We start from the raw sequence: 21,943 nt of genomic DNA, 5'->3' as shown, positions 1-21,943 counted from the left end.
TTTGACAAAGAACACTGTTCATTACTGAAATGCTCTCAGTGAGCTGTTAGAATGTCAGAAACAAGCTTTCTGAGCTGAAAACTACATTTTGTGACAAAGTGTATCAGTGGATGATGAGAATGTCAGTTTTGACAATGAATACTGTTCATTACTAAAATGCTCTAATTGAGCTGTTAGAATGTCAGAAACAAGCTTTCTGAGCTGAAAACTGCATTTTGTGACAAAGTGGATCAGTGGATGATGAGAATGTCAGTTTTGACAAAGAACACTGTTCATTACTAAAATGCTCTAATTGAGCTGTTAGAATGTCAGAAATAAGCTTTCTGAGCTGAAAACTGCATTTTGTGACAAAGTGCATCAGTGGATGATGAGAATGTCAGTTTTGACAAAGAACACTGTGCATTACAAAAAAGCTCTAATTCAGCTGTTAGAATGTCAGAAATAAGCTTTCTGAGCTGAAAACTGCATTTTGTGACATAGTGATTCAGTGGATGATGAGAATGTCAGTTTTGACAAAGAACACTGTTCATTACTGAAATGCTCTCAATGAGCTGTTAGAATGTCAGAAACAAGCTTTCTGAGCTGAAAACTACATTTTGTGACAAAGTGTATCAGTGGATGATGAGAATGTCAGTTTTGACAATGAATACTGTTCATTACTAAAATGCTCTAATTGAGCTGTTAGAATGTCAGAAACAAGCTTTCTGAGCTGAAAACTACATTTTGTGACAAAGTGTATCAGTGGATGATGAGAATGTCAGTTTTGACAATGAATACTGTTCATTACTAAAATGCTCTAATTGAGCTGTTAGAATGTCAGAAACAAGCTTTCTGAGCTGAAAACTGCATTTTGTGACATAGTGATTCAGTGGATGATGAGAATGTCAGTTTTGACAAAGAACACTGTTCATTACTGAAATGCTCTCAGTGAGCTGTTAGAATGTCAGAAACAAGCTTTCTGAGCTGAAAACTACATTTTGTGACAAAGTGTATCAGTGGATGATGAGAATGTCAGTTTTGACAATGAATACTGTTCATTACTAAAATGCTCTAATTGAGCTGTTAGAATGTCAGAAACAAGCTTTCTGAGCTGAAAACTGCATTTTGTGACAAAGTGGATCAGTGGATGATGAGAATGTCAGTTTTGACAAAGAACACTGTTCATTACTAAAATGCTCTAATTGAGCTGTTAGAATGTCAGAAATAAGCTTTCTGAGCTGAAAACTGCATTTTGTGACAAAGTGCATCAGTGGATGATGAGAATGTCAGTTTTGACAAAGAACACTGTGCATTACAAAAAAGCTCTAATTCAGCTGTTAGAATGTCAGAAACAAGCTTTCTGAGCAGAAAAAGGCATTTTGTGACATAGTGATTCAGTGGATGATGAGAATGTCAGTTTTGACAAAGAACACTGTTCATTACTAAAATGCTCTAATTGAGCTGTTAGAATGTCAGAAATAAGCTTTCTGAGCTGAAAACTGCATTTTGTGACAAAGTGCATCAGTGGATGATGAGAATGTCAGTTTTGACAAAGAACACTGTGCATTACAAAAAAGCTCTAATTCAGCTGTTAGAATGTCAGAAACAAGCTTTCTGAGCAGAAAAAGGCATTTTGTGACATAGTGATTCAGTGGATGATGAGAATGTCAGTTTTGACAAAGAACACTGTTCATTACTAAAATGCTCTAATTGAGCTGTTAGAATGTCAGAAACAAGCTTTCTGAGCTGAAAACTGCATTTTGTGACAAAGTGGATCAGTGGATGATGAGAATGTCAGTTTTGACAAAGAACACTGTTCATTACTGAAATGCTCTCAATGAGCTGTTAGAATGTCAGAAACAAGCTTTCTGAGCTGAAAACTACATTTTGTGACAAAGTGTATCAGTGGATGATGAGAATGTCAGTTTTGACAATGAATACTGTTCATTACTAAAATGCTCTTATTGAGCTGTTAGAATGTCAGAAACAAGCTTTCTGAGCAGAAAAATGCATTTTGTGACATAGTGATTCAGTGGATGATGAGAATGTCAGTTTTGACAAAGAACTATGTTCATTACTGAAATGCTCTCAATGAGCTGTTAGAATGTCAGAAATAAGCTTTCTGAGCTGAAAACTGCATTTTGTGACATAGTGATTCAGTGGATGATGAGAATGTCAGTTTTGACAAAGAACACTGTTCATTACTGAAATGCTCTCAATGAGCTGTTAGAATGTCAGAAACAAGCTTTCTGAGCTGAAAACTACATTTTGTGACAAAGTGTATCAGTGGATGATGAGAATGTCAGTTTTGACAATGAATACTGTTCATTACTAAAATGCTCTAATTGAGCTGTTAGAATGTCAGAAACAAGCTTTCTGAGCTGAAAACTGCATTTTGTGACAAAGTGGATCAGTGGATGATGAGAATGTCAGTTTAGACAATGAATACTGTTCATTACTAAAATGCTCTAATTGAGCTGTTAGAATGTCAGAAACAAGCTTTCTGAGCTGAAAACTACATTTTGTGACAAAGTGTATCAGTGGATGATGAGAATGTCAGTTTTGACAATGAATACTGTTCATTACTAAAATGCTCTAATTGAGCTGTTAGAATGTCAGAAACAAGCTTTCTGAGCTGAAAACTGCATTTTGTGACAAAGTGCATCAGTGGATGATGAGAATGTCAGTTTTGACAATGAATACTGTTCATTACTAAAATGCTCTAATTGAGCTGTTAGAATGTCAGAAACAAGCTTTCTGAGCTGAAAACTACATTTTGTGACAAAGTGTATCAGTGGATGATGAGAATGTCAGTTTTGACAATGAATACTGTTCATTACTAAAATGCTCTAATTGAGCTGTTAGAATGTCAGAAACAAGCTTTCTGAGCTGAAAACTGCATTTTGTGACATAGTGATTCAGTGGATGATGAGAATGTCAGTTTTGACAAAGAACACTGTTCATTACTGAAATGCTCTCAATGAGCTGTTAGAATGTCAGAAACAAGCTTTCTGAGCTGAAAACTACATTTTGTGACAAAGTGTATCAGTGGATGATGAGAATGTCAGTTTTGACAATGAATACTGTTCATTACTAAAATGCTCTAATTGAGCTGTTAGAATGTCAGAAACAAGCTTTCTGAGCTGAAAACTGCATTTTGTGACAAAGTGGATCAGTGGATGATGAGAATGTCAGTTTTGACAAAGAACACTGTTCATTACTGAAATGCTCTAATTGAGCTGTTAGAATGTCAGAAACAAGCTTTCTGAGCTGAAAACTACATTTTGTGACAAAGTGTATCAATGGATGATGAGAATGTCAGTTTTGACAAAGAACACTGTTCATTACTGAAATGCTCTCAGTGAGCTGTTAGAATGTCAGAAACAAGCTTTCTGAGCTGAAAACTACATTTTGTGACAAAGTGTATCAGTGGATGATGAGAATGTCAGTTTTGAGAAAGAACACTGTTCATTACTGAAATGCTCTAATTGAGCTGTTAGAATGTCAGAAACAAGCTTTCTGAGCTGAAATCTGCATTTTGTGACAAAGTTCATCAGTGGATGATGAGAATGTCAGTTTTGACAAAGAACACTGTTCATTACTGAAATGCTCTCAGTGAGCTGTTAGAATGTCAGAAACAAGCTTTCTGAGCTGAAAACTACATTTTGTGACAAAGTGATTCAGTGGATGATGAGAATGTCAGTTTTGACAAAGAACACTGTTCATTACTGAAATGCTCTCAGTGAGCTGTTAGAATGTCAGAAACAAACTTTCTGAGCTGAAAACTACATTTTGTGACAAAGTGTATCAGTGGATGATGAGAATGTCAGTTTTGACAAAGAACACTGTTCATTACAAAAAAGCTCTTATTGAGCTGTTAGAATGTCAGAAACAAGCTTTCTGAGCAGAAAAATGCATTTTGTGACACAGTGAGTCAGTGGATGATGCTAATGTCAGTTTTGACAAAGAACACTGTTCATTACTGAAATGCTCTAATTGAGCTGTTAGAATGTCAGAAATAAGCTTTCTGAGCTGAAAACTGCATTTTGTGACAAAGTGCATCAGTGGATGATGAGAATGTCAGTTTTGACAAAGAACACTGTGCATTACAAAAAAGCTCTAATTGAGCTGTTGGAATGTCAGAAACAAGCTTTCTGAGCAGAAAAATGCATTTTGTGACATTGTGATTCAGTGGATGATGAGAATGTCTTTTTTGACCAAGAACACTGTTCATTACTGAAATGCTCTCAAATGAGCTGTTAGAATGTCAGAAACAAGCTTTCTGAGCTGAAAACTGCATTTTGTGACATAGTGAGTCAGTGGATGATGAGAATGTCAGTTTTGACAAAGAACACTGTTCATTACTAAAATGCTCTAATTGAGCTGTTAGAATGTCAGAAACAAGCTTTCTGAGCTGAAAACTGCATTTTGTGACATAGTGATTCAGTGGATGATGAGAATGTCAGTTTTGACAAAGAACACTGTTCATTACTGAAATGCTCTCAATGAGCTGTTAGAATGTCAGAAACAAGCTTTCTGAGCTGAAAACTACATTTTGTGACAAAGTGCATAAGTGGATGATGAGAATGTCAGTTTTCACAAAGAACACTGTTCATTACTGAACTGCTCTAATTGAGCTGTTAGAATGTCAGAAACAAGCTTTCTGAGCTGAAAACTGCATTTTGTGACATAGTGATTCAGTGGATGATGAGAATGTCAGTTTTGACAAAGAACACTGTTCATTACTGAAATGCTCTCAGTGAGCTGTTAGAATGTCAGAAACAAGCTTTCTGAGCTGAAAACTACATTTTGTGACAAAGTGTATCAGTGGATGATGAGAATGTCAGTTTTGACAAAGAACACTGTTCATTACAAAAAAGCTCTTATTGAGCTGTTAGAATGTCAGAAACAAGCTTTCTGAGCAGAAAAATGCATTTTGTGACACAGTGAGTCAGTGGATGATGCTAATGTCAGTTTTGACAAAGAACACTGTTCATTACTGAAATGCTCTAATTGAGCTGTTAGAATGTCAGAAACAAGCTTTCTGAGCTGAAATCTGCATTTTGTGACAAAGTTCATAAGTGGATGATGAGAATGTCAGTTTTGACAAAGAACACTGTTCATTACTGAAATGCTCTCAGTGAGCTGTTAGAATGTCAGAAACAAGCTTTCCGAGCTGAAAACTACATTTTGTGACAAAGTGATTCAGTGGATGATGAGAATGTCAGTTCTGACAAAGAACACTGTTCATTACTGAAATGCTCTCAGTGAGCTGTTAGAATGTCAGAAACAAGCTTTCTGAGCTGAAAACTACATTTTGTGACAAAGTGTATCAGTGGATGATGAGAATGTCAGTTTTGACAAAGAACACTGTTCATTACAAAAAAGCTCTTATTGAGCTGTTAGAATGTCAGAAACAAGCTTTCTGAGCAGAAAAATGCATTTTGTGACACAGTGAGTCAGTGGATGATGCTAATGTCAGTTTTGACAAAGAACACTGTTCATTACTGAAATGCTCTAATTGAGCTGTTAGAATGTCAGAAATAAGCTTTCTGAGCTGAAAACTGCATTTTGTGACAAAGTGCATCAGTGGATGATGAGAATGTCAGTTTTGACAAAGAACAATGTGCATTACAAAAAAGCTCTAATTGAGCTGTTAGAATGTCAGAAACAAGCTCTCTGAGCAGAAAAAGGCATTTTGTGACATAGTGATTCAGTGGATGATGAGAATGTCAGTTTTGACAAAGAACACTGTTCATTACTGAAATGCTCTCAATGAGCTGTTAGAATGTCAGAAACAAGCTTTCTGAGCTGAAAACTACATTTTGTGACAAAGTGTATCAGTGGATGATGAGAATGTCAGTTTTGACAATGAATACTGTTCATTACTAAAATGCTCTAATTGAGCTGTTAGAATGTCAGAAACAAGCTTTCTGAGCTGAAAACTGCATTTTGTGACAAAGTGCATCAGTGGATGATGAGAATGTCAGTTTTTGACAAAGAACACTGTTCATTACTAAAATGCTCTAATTGAGCTGTTAGAATGTCAGAAACAAGCTTTCTGAGCTGAAAACTACATTTTGTGACAAAGTGTATCAGTGTATGATGAGAATGTCAGTTTTGACAAAGAACACTGTTCATTACTGAAATGCTCTCAGTGAGCTGTTAGAATGTCAGAAACAAGCTTTCTGAGCTGAAAACTACATTTTGTGACAAAGTGTATCAGTGGATGATGAGAATGTCAGTTTTGACAATGAATACTGTTCATTACTAAAATGCTCTAATTGAGCTGTTAGAATGTCAGAAACAAGCTTTCTGAGCTGAAAACTGCATTTTGTGACAAAGTGGATCAGTGGATGATGAGAATGTCAGTTTTGACAAAGAACACTGTTCATTACTGAAATGCTCTCAGTGAGCTGTTAGAATGTCAGAAACAAGCTTTCTGAGCTGAAAACTACATTTTGTGACAAAGTGTATCAGTGGATGATGAGAATGTCAGTTTTGACAATGAATACTGTTCATTACTAAAATGCTCTAATTGAGCTGTTAGAATGTCAGAAACAAGCTTTCTGAGCTGAAAACTGCATTTTGTGACAAAGTGGATCAGTGGATGATGAGAATGTCAGTTTTGACAAAGAACACTGTTCATTACTAAAATGCTCTAATTGAGCTGTTAGAATGTCAGAAATAAGCTTTCTGAGCTGAAAACTGCATTTTGTGACAAAGTGCATCAGTGGATGATGAGAATGTCAGTTTTGACAAAGAACACTGTGCATTACAAAAAAGCTCTAATTCAGCTGTTAGAATGTCAGAAACAAGCTTTCTGAGCAGAAAAAGGCATTTTGTGACATAGTGATTCAGTGGATGATGAGAATGTCAGTTTTGACAAAGAACACTGTTCATTACTAAAATGCTCTAATTGAGCTGTTAGAATGTCAGAAACAAGCTTTCTGAGCTGAAAACTGCATTTTGTGACAAAGTGCATAAGTGGATGATGAGAATGTCAGTTTTCACAAAGAACACTGTTCATTACTGAAATGCTCTAATTGAGCTGTTAGAATGTCAGAAACAAGCTTTCTGAGCTGAAAACTGCATTTTGTGACATAGTGATTCAGTGGATGATGAGAATGTCAGTTTTGACAAAGAACACTGTTCATTACTGAAATGCTCTCAATGAGCTGTTAGAATGTCAGAAACAAGCTTTCTGAGCTGAAAACTACATTTTGTGACAAAGTGTATCAGTGGATGATGAGAATGTCAGTTTAGACAATGAATACTGTTCATTACTAAAATGCTCTAATTGAGCTGTTAGAATGTCAGAAACAAGCTTTTTGAGCTGAAAACTGCATTTTGTGACAAAGTGCATCAGTGGATGATGAGAATGTCAGTTTTGACAATGAATACTGTTCATTACTAAAATGCTCTAATTGAGCTGTTAGAATGTCAGAAACAAGCTTTCTGAGCAGAAAAATGCATTTTGTGACATAGTGATTCAGTGGATGATGAGAATGTCAGTTTTGACAAAGAACTATGTTCATTACTGAAATGCTCTCAATGAGCTGTTAGAATGTCAGAAACAAGCTTTCTGAGCTGAAAACTACATTTTGTGACAAAGTGTATCAGTGGATGATGAGAATGTCAGTTTTGATAATGAATACTGTTCATTACTAAAATGCTCTAATTGAGCTGTTAGAATGTCAGAAACAAGCTTTCTGAGCTGAAAACTGCATTTTGTGACAAAGTGCATCAGTGGATGATGAGAATGTCAGTTTTTGACAAAGACCACTGTTCATTACTAAAATGCTCTAATTGAGCTGTTAGAATGTCAGAAACAAGCTTTCTGAGCTGAAAACTACATTTTGTGACAAAGTGTATCAGTGGATGATGAGAATGTCAGTTTTGACAATGAATACTGTTCATTACTAAAATGCTCTAATTGAGCTGTTAGAATGTCAGAAACAAGCTTTCTGAGCTGAAAACTGCATTTTGTGACAAAGTGCATCAGTGGATGATGAGAATGTCAGTTTTGACAATGAATACTGTTCATTACTAAAATGCTCTAATTGAGCTGTTAGAATGTCAGAAACAAGCTTTCTGAGCTGAAAACTACATTTTGTGACAAAGTGTATCAGTGGATGATGAGAATGTCAGTTTTGACAATGAATACTGTTCATTACTAAAATGCTCTAATTGAGCTGTTAGAATGTCAGAAACAAGCTTTCTGAGCTGAAAACTGCATTTTGTGACAAAGTGGATCAGTGGATGATGAGAATGTCAGTTTTGACAAAGAACACTGTTCATTACTGAAATGCTCTCAATGAGCTGTTAGAATGTCAGAAACAAGCTTTCTGAGCTGAAAACTACATTTTGTGACAAAGTGTATCAGTGGATGATGAGAATGTCAGTTTTGACAATGAATACTGTTCATTACTAAAATGCTCTAATTGAGCTGTTAGAATGTCAGAAACAAGCTTTCTGAGCTGAAAACTGCATTTTGTGACAAAGTGGATCAGTGGATGATGAGAATGTCAGTTTTGACAAAGAACACTGTTCATTACTGAAATGCTCTAATTGAGCTGTTAGAATGTCAGAAACAAGCTTTCTGAGCTGAAAACTACATTTTGTGACAAAGTGTATCAATGGATGATGAGAATGTCAGTTTTGACAAAGAACACTGTTCATTACTGAAATGCTCTCAGTGAGCTGTTAGAATGTCAGAAACAAGCTTTCTGAGCTGAAAACTACATTTTGTGACAAAGTGTATCAGTGGATGATGAGAATGTCAGTTTTGAGAAAGAACACTGTTCATTACTGAAATGCTCTAATTGAGCTGTTAGAATGTCAGAAACAAGCTTTCTGAGCTGAAATCTGCATTTTGTGACAAAGTTCATCAGTGGATGATGAGAATGTCAGTTTTGACAAAGAACACTGTTCATTACTGAAATGCTCTCAGTGAGCTGTTAGAATGTCAGAAACAAGCTTTCTGAGCTGAAAACTACATTTTGTGACAAAGTGATTCAGTGGATGATGAGAATGTCAGTTTTGACAAAGAACACTGTTCATTACTGAAATGCTCTCAGTGAGCTGTTAGAATGTCAGAAACAAACTTTCTGAGCTGAAAACTACATTTTGTGACAAAGTGTATCAGTGGATGATGAGAATGTCAGTTTTGACAAAGAACACTGTTCATTACAAAAAAGCTCTTATTGAGCTGTTAGAATGTCAGAAACAAGCTTTCTGAGCAGAAAAATGCATTTTGTGACACAGTGAGTCAGTGGATGATGCTAATGTCAGTTTTGACAAAGAACACTGTTCATTAGTGAAATGCTCTAATTGAGCTGTTAGAATGTCAGAAATAAGCTTTCTGAGCTGAAAACTGCATTTTGTGACAAAGTGCATCAGTGGATGATGAGAATGTCAGTTTTGACAAAGAACACTGTGCATTACAAAAAAGCTCTAATTGAGCTGTTGGAATGTCAGAAACAAGCTTTCTGAGCAGAAAAATGCATTTTGTGACATAGTGATTCAGTGGATGATGAGAATGTCTTTTTTGACCAAGAACACTGTTCATTACTGAAATGCTCTCAAATGAGCTGTTAGAATGTCAGAAACAAGCTTTCTGAGCTGAAAACTGCATTTTGTGACATAGTGAGTCAGTGGATGATGAGAATGTCAGTTTTGACAAAGAACACTGTTCATTACTAAAATGCTCTAATTGAGCTGTTAGAATGTCAGAAACAAGCTTTCTGAGCTGAAAACTGCATTTTGTGACATAGTGATTCAGTGGATGATGAGAATGTCAGTTTTGACAAAGAACACTGTTCATTACTGAAATGCTCTCAATGAGCTGTTAGAATGTCAGAAACAAGCTTTCTGAGCTGAAAACTACATTTTGTGACAAAGTGCATAAGTGGATGATGAGAATGTCAGTTTTCACAAAGAACACTGTTCATTACTGAACTGCTCTAATTGAGCTGTTAGAATGTCAGAAACAAGCTTTCTGAGCTGAAAACTGCATTTTGTGACATAGTGATTCAGTGGATGATGAGAATGTCAGTTTTGACAAAGAACACTGTTCATTACTGAAATGCTCTCAGTGAGCTGTTAGAATGTCAGAAACAAGCTTTCTGAGCTGAAAACTACATTTTGTGACAAAGTGTATCAGTGGATGATGAGAATGTCAGTTTTGACAAAGAACACTGTTCATTACAAAAAAGCTCTTATTGAGCTGTTAGAATGTCAGAAACAAGCTTTCTGAGCAGAAAAATGCATTTTGTGACACAGTGAGTCAGTGGATGATGCTAATGTCAGTTTTGACAAAGAACACTGTTCATTACTGAAATGCTCTAATTGAGCTGTTAGAATGTCAGAAACAAGCTTTCTGAGCTGAAATCTGCATTTTGTGACAAAGTTCATAAGTGGATGATGAGAATGTCAGTTTTGACAAAGAACACTGTTCATTACTGAAATGCTCTCAGTGAGCTGTTAGAATGTCAGAAACAAGCTTTCCGAGCTGAAAACTACATTTTGTGACAAAGTGATTCAGTGGATGATGAGAATGTCAGTTTTGACAAAGAACACTGTTCATTACTGAAATGCTCTCAGTGAGCTGTTAGAATGTCAGAAACAAGCTTTCTGAGCTGAAAACTACATTTTGTGACAAAGTGTATCAGTGGATGATGAGAATGTCAGTTTTGACAAAGAACACTGTTCATTACAAAAAAGCTCTTATTGAGCTGTTAGAATGTCAGAAACAAGCTTTCTGAGCAGAAAAATGCATTTTGTGACACAGTGAGTCAGTGGATGATGCTAATGTCAGTTTTGACAAAGAACACTGTTCATTTACTGAAATGCTCTAATTGAGCTGTTAGAATGTCAGAAATAAGCTTTCTGAGCTGAAAACTGCATTTTGTGACAAAGTGCATCAGTGGATGATGAGAATGTCAGTTTTGACAAAGAACAATGTGCATTACAAAAAAGCTCTAATTGAGCTGTTAGAATGTCAGAAACAAGCTCTCTGAGCAGAAAAAGGCATTTTGTGACATAGTGATTCAGTGGATGATGAGAATGTCAGTTTTGACAAAGAACACTGTTCATTACTGAAATGCTCTCAATGAGCTGTTAGAATGTCAGAAACAAGCTTTCTGAGCTGAAAACTACATTTTGTGACAAAGTGTATCAGTGGATGATGAGAATGTCAGTTTTGACAATGAATACTGTTCATTACTAAAATGCTCTAATTGAGCTGTTAGAATGTCAGAAACAAGCTTTCTGAGCTGAAAACTGCATTTTGTGACAAAGTGCATCAGTGGATGATGAGAATGTCAGTTTTTGACAAAGAACACTGTTCATTACTAAAATGCTCTAATTGAGCTGTTAGAATGTCAGAAACAAGCTTTCTGAGCTGAAAACTACATTTTGTGACAAAGTGTATCAGTGTATGATGAGAATGTCAGTTTTGACAATGAATACTGTTCATTACTAAAATGCTCTAATTGAGCTGTTAGAATGTCAGAAACAAGCTTTCTGAGCTGAAAACTGCATTTTGTGACATAGTGATTCAGTGGATGATGAGAATGTCAGTTTTGACAAAGAACACTGTTCATTACTGAAATGCTCTCAGTGAGCTGTTAGAATGTCAGAAACAAGCTTTCTGAGCTGAAAACTACATTTTGTGACAAAGTGTATCAGTGGATGATGAGAATGTCAGTTTTGACAATGAATACTGTTCATTACTAAAATGCTCTAATTGAGCTGTTAGAATGTCAGAAACAAGCTTTCTGAGCTGAAAACTGCATTTTGTGACAAAGTGGATCAGTGTATGATGAGAATGTCAGTTTTGACAAAGAACACTGTTCATTACTAAAATGCTCTAATTGAGCTGTTAGAATGTCAGAAATAAGCTTTCTGAGCTGAAAACTGCATTTTGTGACAAAGTGCATCAGTGGATGATGAGAATGTCAGTTTTGACAAAGAACACTGTGCATTACAAAAAAGCTCTAATTCAGCTGTTAGAATGTCAGAAACAAGCTTTCTGAGCAGAAAAAGGCATTTTGTGACATAGTGATTCAGTGGATGATGAGAATGTCAGTTTTGACAAAGAACACTGTTCATTACTAAAATGCTCTAATTGAGCTGTTAGAATGTCAGAAACAAGCTTTCTGAGCTGAAAACTGCATTTTGTGACAAAGTGCATAAGTGGATGATGAGAATGTCAGTTTTCACAAAGAACACTGTTCATTACTGAAATGCTCTAATTGAGCTGTTAGAATGTCAGAAACAAGCTTTCTGAGCTGAAAATTGCATTTTGTGACATAGTGATTCAGTGGATGATGAGAATGTCAGTTTTGACAAAGAACACTGTTCATTACTGAAATGCTCTCAATGAGCTGTTAGAATGTCAGAAACAAGCTTTCTGAGCTGAAAACTACATTTTGTGACAAAGTGTATCAGTGGATGATGAGAATGTCAGTTTAGACAATGAATACTGTTCATTACTAAAATGCTCTAATTGAGCTGTTAGAATGTCAGAAACAAGCTTTTTGAGCTGAAAACTGCATTTTGTGACAAAGTGCATCAGTGGATGATGAGAATGTCAGTTTTGACAATGAATACTGTTCATTACTAAAATGCTCTAATTGAGCTGTTAGAATGTCAGAAACAAGCTTTCTGAGCTGAAAACTGCATTTTGTGACAAAGTGCATAAGTGGATGATGAGAATGTCAGTTTTGACAAAGAACACTGTTCATTACTGAAATGCTCTAATTGAGCTGTTAGAATGTCAGAAACAAGCTTTCTGAGCTGAAAACTGCATTTTGTGACATAGTGATTCAGTGGATGATGAGAATGTCAGTTTTGACAAAGAACACTGTTCATTACTGAAATGCTCTCAGTGAGTTTTTAGAATGTCAGAAACAAGCTTTCTGAGCTGAAAACTACATTTTGTGACAAAGTGTATCAGTGGATGATGAGAATGTCAGTTTTGACAATGAATACTGTTCATTACTAAAATGCTCTAATTGAGCTGTTAGAATGTCAGAAACAAGCTTTCTGAGCTGAAAACTACATTTTGTGACAAAGTGCATCAGTGGATGATGAGAATGTCAGTTTTGACAATGAATACTGTTCATTACTAAAATGCTCTAATTGAGCTGTTAGAATGTCAGAAACAAGCTTTCTGAGCAGAAAAATGCATTTTGTGACATAGTGATTCAGTGGATGATGAGAATGTCAGTTTTGACAAAGAACTATGTTCATTACTGAAATGCTCTCAATGAGCTGTTAGAATGTCAGAAATAAGCTTTCTGAGCTGAAAACTGCATTTTGTGACATAGTGATTCAGTGGATGATGAGAATGTCAGTTTTGACAAAGAACACTGTTCATTACTGAAATGCTCTCAATGAGCTGTTAGAATGTCAGAAACAAGCTTTCTGAGCTGAAAACTACATTTTGTGACAAAGTGTATCAGTGGATGATGAGAATGTCAGTTTTGACAATGAATACTGTTCATTACTAAAATGCTCTAATTGAGCTGTTAGAATGTCAGAAACAAGCTTTCTGAGCTGAAAACTGCATTTTGTGACAAAGTGGATCAGTGGATGATGAGAATGTCAGTTTTGACAAAGAACACTGTTCATTACTAAAATGCTCTAATTGAGCTGTTAGAATGTCAGAAACAAGCTTTCTGAGCTGAAAACTGCATTTTGTGACATAGTGATTCAGTGGATGATGAGAATGTCAGTTTTGACAAAGAACACTGTTCATTACTGAAATGCTCTCAGTGAGCTGTTAGAATGTCAGAAACAAGCTTTCTGAGCTGAAAACTACATTTTGTGACAAAGTGTATCAGTGGATGATGAGAATGTCAGTTTTGACAATGAATACTGTTCATTACTAAAATGCTCTAATTGAGCTGTTAGAATGTCAGAAACAAGCTTTCTGAGCTGAAAACTGCATTTTGTGACAAAGTGGATCAGTGGATGATGAGAATGTCAGTTTTGACAAAGAACACTGTTCATTACTAAAATGCTCTAATTGAGCTGTTAGAATGTCAGAAATAAGCTTTCTGAGCTGAAAACTGCATTTTGTGACAAAGTGCATCAGTGGATGATGAGAATGTCAGTTTTGACAAAGAACACTGTGCATTACAAAAAAGCTCTTATTCAGCTGTTAGAATGTCAGAAATAAGCTTTCTGAGCTGAAAACTGCATTTTGTGACATAGTGATTCAGTGGATGATGAGAATGTCAGTTTTGACAAAGAACACTGTTCATTACTGAAATGCTCTCAATGAGCTGTTAGAATGTCAGAAACAAGCTTTCTGAGCTGAAAACTACATTTTGTGACAAAGTGTATCAGTGGATGATGAGAATGTCAGTTTTGACAATGAATACTGTTCATTACTAAAATGCTCAAATTGAGCTGTTAGAATGTCAGAAACAAGCTTTCTGAGCTGAAAACTACATTTTGTGACAAAGTGTATCAGTGGATGATGAGAATGTCAGTTTTGACAATGAATACTGTTCATTACTAAAATGCTCTAATTGAGCTGTTAGAATGTCAGAAACAAGCTTTCTGAGCTGAAAACTGCATTTTGTGACATAGTGATTCAGTGGATGATGAGAATGTCAGTTTTGACAAAGAACACTGTTCATTACTGAAATGCTCTCAGTGAGCTGTTAGAATGTCAGAAACAAGCTTTCTGAGCTGAAAACTACATTTTGTGACAAAGTGTATCAGTGGATGATGAGAATGTCAGTTTTGACAATGAATACTGTTCATTACTAAAATGCTCTAATTGAGCTGTTAGAATGTCAGAAACAAGCTTTCTGAGCTGAAAACTGCATTTTGTGACAAAGTGGATCAGTGGATGATGAGAATGTCAGTTTTGACAAAGAACACTGTTCATTACTAAAATGCTCTAATTGAGCTGTTAGAATGTCAGAAATAAGCTTTCTGAGCTGAAAACTGCATTTTGTGACAAAGTGCATCAGTGGATGATGAGAATGTCAGTTTTGACAAAGAACACTGTGCATTACAAAAAAGCTCTAATTCAGCTGTTAGAATGTCAGAAACAAGCTTTCTGAGCAGAAAAAGGCATTTTGTGACATAGTGATTCAGTGGATGATGAGAATGTCAGTTTTGACAAAGAACACTGTTCATTACTAAAATGCTCTAATTGAGCTGTTAGAATGTCAGAAACAAGCTTTCTGAGCTGAAAACTGCATTTTGTGACAAAGTGCATAAGTGGATGATGAGAATGTCAGTTTTCACAAAGAACACTGTTCATTACTGAAATGCTCTAATTGAGCTGTTAGAATGTCAGAAACAAGCTTTCTGAGCTGAAAACTGCATTTTGTGACATAGTGATTCAGTGGATGATGAGAATGTCAGTTTTGACAAAGAACACTGTTCATTACTGAAATGCTCTCAATGAGCTGTTAGAATGTCAGAAACAAGCTTTCTGAGCTGAAAACTACATTTTGTGACAAAGTGTATCAGTGGATGATGAGAATGTCAGTTTAGACAATGAATACTGTTCATTACTAAAATGCTCTAATTGAGCTGTTAGAATGTCAGAAACAAGCTTTTTGAGCTGAAAACTGCATTTTGTGACAAAGTGCATCAGTGGATGATGAGAATGTCAGTTTTGACAATGAATACTGTTCATTACTAAAATGCTCTAATTGAGCTGTTAGAATGTCAGAAACAAGCTTTCTGAGCAGAAAAATGCATTTTGTGACATAGTGATTCAGTGGATGATGAGAATGTCAGTTTTGACAAAGAACTATGTTCATTACTGAAATGCTCTCAATGAGCTGTTAGAATGTCAGAAACAAGCTTTCTGAGCTGAAAACTACATTTTGTGACAAAGTGTATCAGTGGATGATGAGAATGTCAGTTTTGATAATGAATACTGTTCATTACTAAAATGCTCTAATTGAGCTGTTAGAATGTCAGAAACAAGCTTTCTGAGCTGAAAACTGCATTTTGTGACAAAGTGCATCAGTGGATGATGAGAATGTCAGTTTTTGACAAAGACCACTGTTCATTACTAAAATGCTCTAATTGAGCTGTTAGAATGTCAGAAACAAGCTTTCTGAGCTGAAAACTACATTTTGTGACAAAGTGTATCAGTGGATGATGAGAATGTCAGTTTTGACAATGAATACTGTTCATTACTAAAATGCTCTAATTGAGCTGTTAGAATGTCAGAAACAAGCTTTCTGAGCTGAAAACTGCATTTTGTGACAAAGTGCATCAGTGGATGATGAGAATGTCAGTTTTGACAATGAATACTGTTCATTACTAAAATGCTCTAATTGAGCTGTTAGAATGTCAGAAACAAGCTTTCTGAGCTGAAAACTACATTTTGTGACAAAGTGTATCAGTGGATGATGAGAATGTCAGTTTTGACAATGAATACTGTTCATTACTAAAATGCTCTAATTGAGCTGTTAGAATGTCAGAAACAAGCTTTCTGAGCTGAAAACTGCATTTTGTGACAAAGTGGATCAGTGGATGATGAGAATGTCAGTTTTGACAAAGAACACTGTTCATTACTGAAATGCTCTCAATGAGCTGTTAGAATGTCAGAAACAAGCTTTCTGAGCTGAAAACTACATTTTGTGACAAAGTGTATCAGTGGATGATGAGAATGTCAGTTTTGACAATGAATACTGTTCATTACTAAAATGCTCTAATTGAGCTGTTAGAATGTCAGAAACAAGCTTTCTGAGCTGAAAACTGCATTTTGTGACAAAGTGGATCAGTGGATGATGAGAATGTCAGTTTTGACAAAGAACACTGTTCATTACTGAAATGCTCTAATTGAGCTGTTAGAATGTCAGAAACAAGCTTTCTGAGCTGAAAACTACATTTTGTGACAAAGTGTATCAGTGGATGATGAGAATGTCAGTTTAGACAATGAATACTGTTCATTACTAAAATGCTCTAATTGAGCTGTTAGAATGTCAGAAATAAGCTTTCTGAGCTGAAAACTGCATTTTGTGACAAAGTGCATCAGTGGATGATGAGAATGTCAGTTTTGACAAAGAACACTGTGCATTACAAAAAAGCTCTAATTCAGCTGTTAGAATGTCAGAAACAAGCTTTCTGAGCAGAAAAAGGCATTTTGTGACATAGTGATTCAGTGGATGATGAGAATGTCAGTTTTGACAAAGAACACTGTTCATTACTAAAATGCTCTAATTGAGCTGTTAGAATGTCAGAAACAAGCTTTCTGAGCTGAAAACTGCATTTTGTGACAAAGTGCATAAGTGGATGATGAGAATGTCAGTTTTCACAAAGAACACTGTTCATTACTGAAATGCTCTAATTGAGCTGTTAGAATGTCAGAAACAAGCTTTCTGAGCTGAAAACTGCATTTTGTGACATAGTGATTCAGTGGATGATGAGAATGTCAGTTTTGACAAAGAACACTGTTCATTACTGAAATGCTCTCAATGAGCTGTTAGAATGTCAGAAACAAGCTTTCTGAGCTGAAAACTACATTTTGTGACAAAGTGTATCAGTGGATGATGAGAATGTCAGTTTAGACAATGAATACTGTTCATTACTAAAATGCTCTAATTGAGCTGTTAGAATGTCAGAAACAAGCTTTTTGAGCTGAAAACTGCATTTTGTGACAAAGTGCATCAGTGGATGATGAGAATGTCAGTTTAGACAATGAATACTGTTCATTACTAAAATGCTCTAATTGAGCTGTTAGAATGTCAGAAACAAGCTTTTTGAGCTGAAAACTGCATTTTGTGACAAAGTGCATCAGTGGATGATGAGAATGTCAGTTTTGACAATGAATACTGTTCATTACTAAAATGCTCTAATTGAGCTGTTAGAATGTCAGAAACAAGCTTTCTGAGCAGAAAAATGCATTTTGTGACATAGTGATTCAGTGGATGATGAGAATGTCAGTTTTGACAAAGAACACTGTTCATTACTGAAATGCTCTCAATGAGCTGTTAGAATGTCAGAAACAAGCTTTCTGAGCTGAAAACTACATTTTGTGACAAAGTGTATCAGTGGATGATGAGAATGTCAGTTTTGACAATGAATACTGTTCATTACTAAAATGCTCTAATTGAGCTGTTAGAATGTCAGAAACAAGCTTTCTGAGCTGAAAACTGCATTTTGTGACAAAGTGGATCAGTGGATGATGAGAATGTCAGTTTTGACAAAGAACACTGTTCATTACTGAAATGCTCTAATTGAGCTGTTAGAATGTCAGAAACAAGCTTTCTGAGCTGAAAACTACATTTTGTGACAAAGTGTATCAGTGGATGATGAGAATGTCAGTTTAGACAATGAATACTGTTCATTACTAAAATGCTCTAATTGAGCTGTTAGAATGTCAGAAATAAGCTTTCTGAGCTGAAAACTGCATTTTGTGACAAAGTGCATCAGTGGATGATGAGAATGTCAGTTTTGACAAAGAACACTGTGCATTACAAAAAAGCTCTAATTCAGCTGTTAGAATGTCAGAAACAAGCTTTCTGAGCAGAAAAAGGCATTTTGTGACATAGTGATTCAGTGGATGATGAGAATGTCAGTTTTGACAAAGAACACTGTTCATTACTAAAATGCTCTAATTGAGCTGTTAGAATGTCAGAAACAAGCTTTCTGAGCTGAAAACTGCATTTTGTGACAAAGTGCATAAGTGGATGATGAGAATGTCAGTTTTCACAAAGAACACTGTTCATTACTGAAATGCTCTAATTGAGCTGTTAGAATGTCAGAAACAAGCTTTCTGAGCTGAAAACTGCATTTTGTGACATAGTGATTCAGTGGATGATGAGAATGTCAGTTTTGACAAAGAACACTGTTCATTACTGAAATGCTCTCAATGAGCTGTTAGAATGTCAGAAACAAGCTTTCTGAGCTGAAAACTACATTTTGTGACAAAGTGTATCAGTGGATGATGAGAATGTCAGTTTAGACAATGAATACTGTTCATTACTAAAATGCTCTAATTGAGCTGTTAGAATGTCAGAAACAAGCTTTTTGAGCTGAAAACTGCATTTTGTGACAAAGTGCATCAGTGGATGATGAGAATGTCAGTTTTGACAATGAATACTGTTCATTACTAAAATGCTCTAATTGAGCTGTTAGAATGTCAGAAACAAGCTTTCTGAGCAGAAAAATGCATTTTGTGACATAGTGATTCAGTGGATGATGAGAATGTCAGTTTTGACAAAGAACTATGTTCATTACTGAAATGCTCTCAATGAGCTGTTAGAATGTCAGAAACAAGCTTTCTGAGCTGAAAACTACATTTTGTGACAAAGTGTATCAGTGGATGATGAGAATGTCAGTTTTGATAATGAATACTGTTCATTACTAAAATGCTCTAATTGAGCTGTTAGAATGTCAGAAACAAGCTTTCTGAGCTGAAAACTGCATTTTGTGACAAAGTGCATCAGTGGATGATGAGAATGTCAGTTTTTGACAAAGACCACTGTTCATTACTAAAATGCTCTAATTGAGCTGTTAGAATGTCAGAAACAAGCTTTCTGAGCTGAAAACTACATTTTGTGACAAAGTGTATCAGTGGATGATGAGAATGTCAGTTTTGACAATGAATACTGTTCATTACTAAAATGCTCTAATTGAGCTGTTAGAATGTCAGAAACAAGCTTTCTGAGCTGAAAACTGCATTTTGTGACAAAGTGCATCAGTGGATGATGAGAATGTCAGTTTTGACAATGAATACTGTTCATTACTAAAATGCTCTAATTGAGCTGTTAGAATGTCAGAAACAAGCTTTCTGAGCTGAAAACTACATTTTGTGACAAAGTGTATCAGTGGATGATGAGAATGTCAGTTTTGACAATGAATACTGTTCATTACTAAAATGCTCTAATTGAGCTGTTAGAATGTCAGAAACAAGCTTTCTGAGCTGAAAACTGCATTTTGTGACAAAGTGGATCAGTGGATGATGAGAATGTCAGTTTTGACAATGAATACTGTTCATTACTAAAATGCTCTAATTGAGCTGTTAGAATGTCAGAAACAAGCTTTCTGAGCTGAAAACTGCATTTTGTGACAAAGTGGATCAGTGGATGATGAGAATGTCAGTTTTGACAAAGAACACTGTTCATTACTGAAATGCTCTCAATGAGCTGTTAGAATGTCAGAAACAAGCTTTCTGAGCTGAAAACTACATTTTGTGACAAAGTGTATCAGTGGATGATGAGAATGTCAGTTTTGACAATGAATACTGTTCATTACTAAAATGCTCTAATTGAGCTGTTAGAATGTCAGAAACAAGCTTTCTGAGCTGAAAACTGCATTTTGTGACAAAGTGGATCAGTGGATGATGAGAATGTCAGTTTTGACAAAGAACACTGTTCATTACTGAAATGCTCTAATTGAGCTGTTAGAATGTCAGAAACAAGCTTTCTGAGCTGAAAACTGCATTTTGTGACAAAGTGGATCAGTGGATGATGAGAATGTCAGTTTTGACAAAGAACACTGTTCATTACTGAAATGCTCTAATTGAGCTGTTAGAATGTCAGAAACAAGCTTTCTGAGCTGAAAACTACATTTTGTGACAAAGTGTATCAATGGATGATGAGAATGTCAGTTTTGACAAAGAACACTGTTCATTACTGAAATGCTCTCAGTGAGCTGTTAGAATGTCAGAAACAAGCTTTCTGAGCTGAAAACTACATTTTGTGACAAAGTGTATCAGTGGATGATGAGAATGTCAGTTTTGAGAAAGAACACTGTTCATTACTGAAATGCTCTAATTGAGCTGTTAGAATGTCAGAAACAAGCTTTCTGAGCTGAAATCTGCATTTTGTGACAAAGTTCATCAGTGGATGATGAGAATGTCAGTTTTGACAAAGAACACTGTTCATTACTGAAATGCTCTCAGTGAGCTGTTAGAATGTCAGAAACAAGCTTTCTGAGCTGAAAACTACATTTTGTGACAAAGTGATTCAGTGGATGATGAGAATGTCAGTTTTGACAAAGAACACTGTTCATTACTGAAATGCTCTCAGTGAGCTGTTAGAATGTCAGAAACAAACTTTCTGAGCAGAAAACTACATTTTGTGACAAAGTGTATCAGTGGATGATGAGAATGTCAGTTTTGACAAAGAACACTGTTCATTACAAAAAAGCTCTTATTGAGCTGTTAGAATGTCAGAAACAAGCTTTCTGAGCAGAAAAATGCATTTTGTGACACAGTGAGTCAGTGGATGATGCTAATGTCAGTTTTGACAAAGAACACTGTTCATTACTGAAATGCTCTAATTGAGCTGTTAGAATGTCAGAAATAAGCTTTCTGAGCTGAAAACTGCATTTTGTGACAAAGTGCATCAGTGGATGATGAGAATGTCAGTTTTGACAAAGAACACTGTGCATTACAAAAAAGCTCTAATTGAGCTGTTGGAATGTCAGAAACAAGCTTTCTGAGCAGAAAAATGCATTTTGTGACATAGTGATTCAGTGGATGATGAGAATGTCTTTTTTGACCAAGAACACTGTTCATTACTGAAATGCTCTCAAATGAGCTGTTAGAATGTCAGAAACAAGCTTTCTGAGCTGAAAACTGCATTTTGTGACAAAGTGGATCAGTGGATGATGAGAATGTCAGTTTTGACAAAGAACACTGTTCATTACTAAAATGCTCTAATTGAGCTGTTAGAATGTCAGAAATAAGCTTTCTGAGCTGAAAACTGCATTTTGTGACAAAGTGCATCAGTGGATGATGAGAATGTCAGTTTTGACAAAGAACAATGTGCATTACAAAAAAGCTCTAATTGAGCTGTTAGAATGTCAGAATCAAGCTCTCTGAGCAGAAAAAGGCATTTTGTGACATAGTGATTCAGTGGATGATGAGAATGTCAGTTTTGACAAAGAACACTGTTCATTACTGAAATGCTCTCAATGAGCTGTTAGAATGTCAGAAACAAGCTTTCTGAGCTGAAAACTACATTTT

This window comes from Barbatula barbatula, assembly GCF_947034865.1.
Source record: "Barbatula barbatula genome assembly, chromosome: 15".
NCBI classification, from domain to species: Eukaryota; Metazoa; Chordata; class Actinopteri; order Cypriniformes; family Nemacheilidae; genus Barbatula; species Barbatula barbatula.
This window is presented reverse-complemented; position numbering follows the sequence as displayed.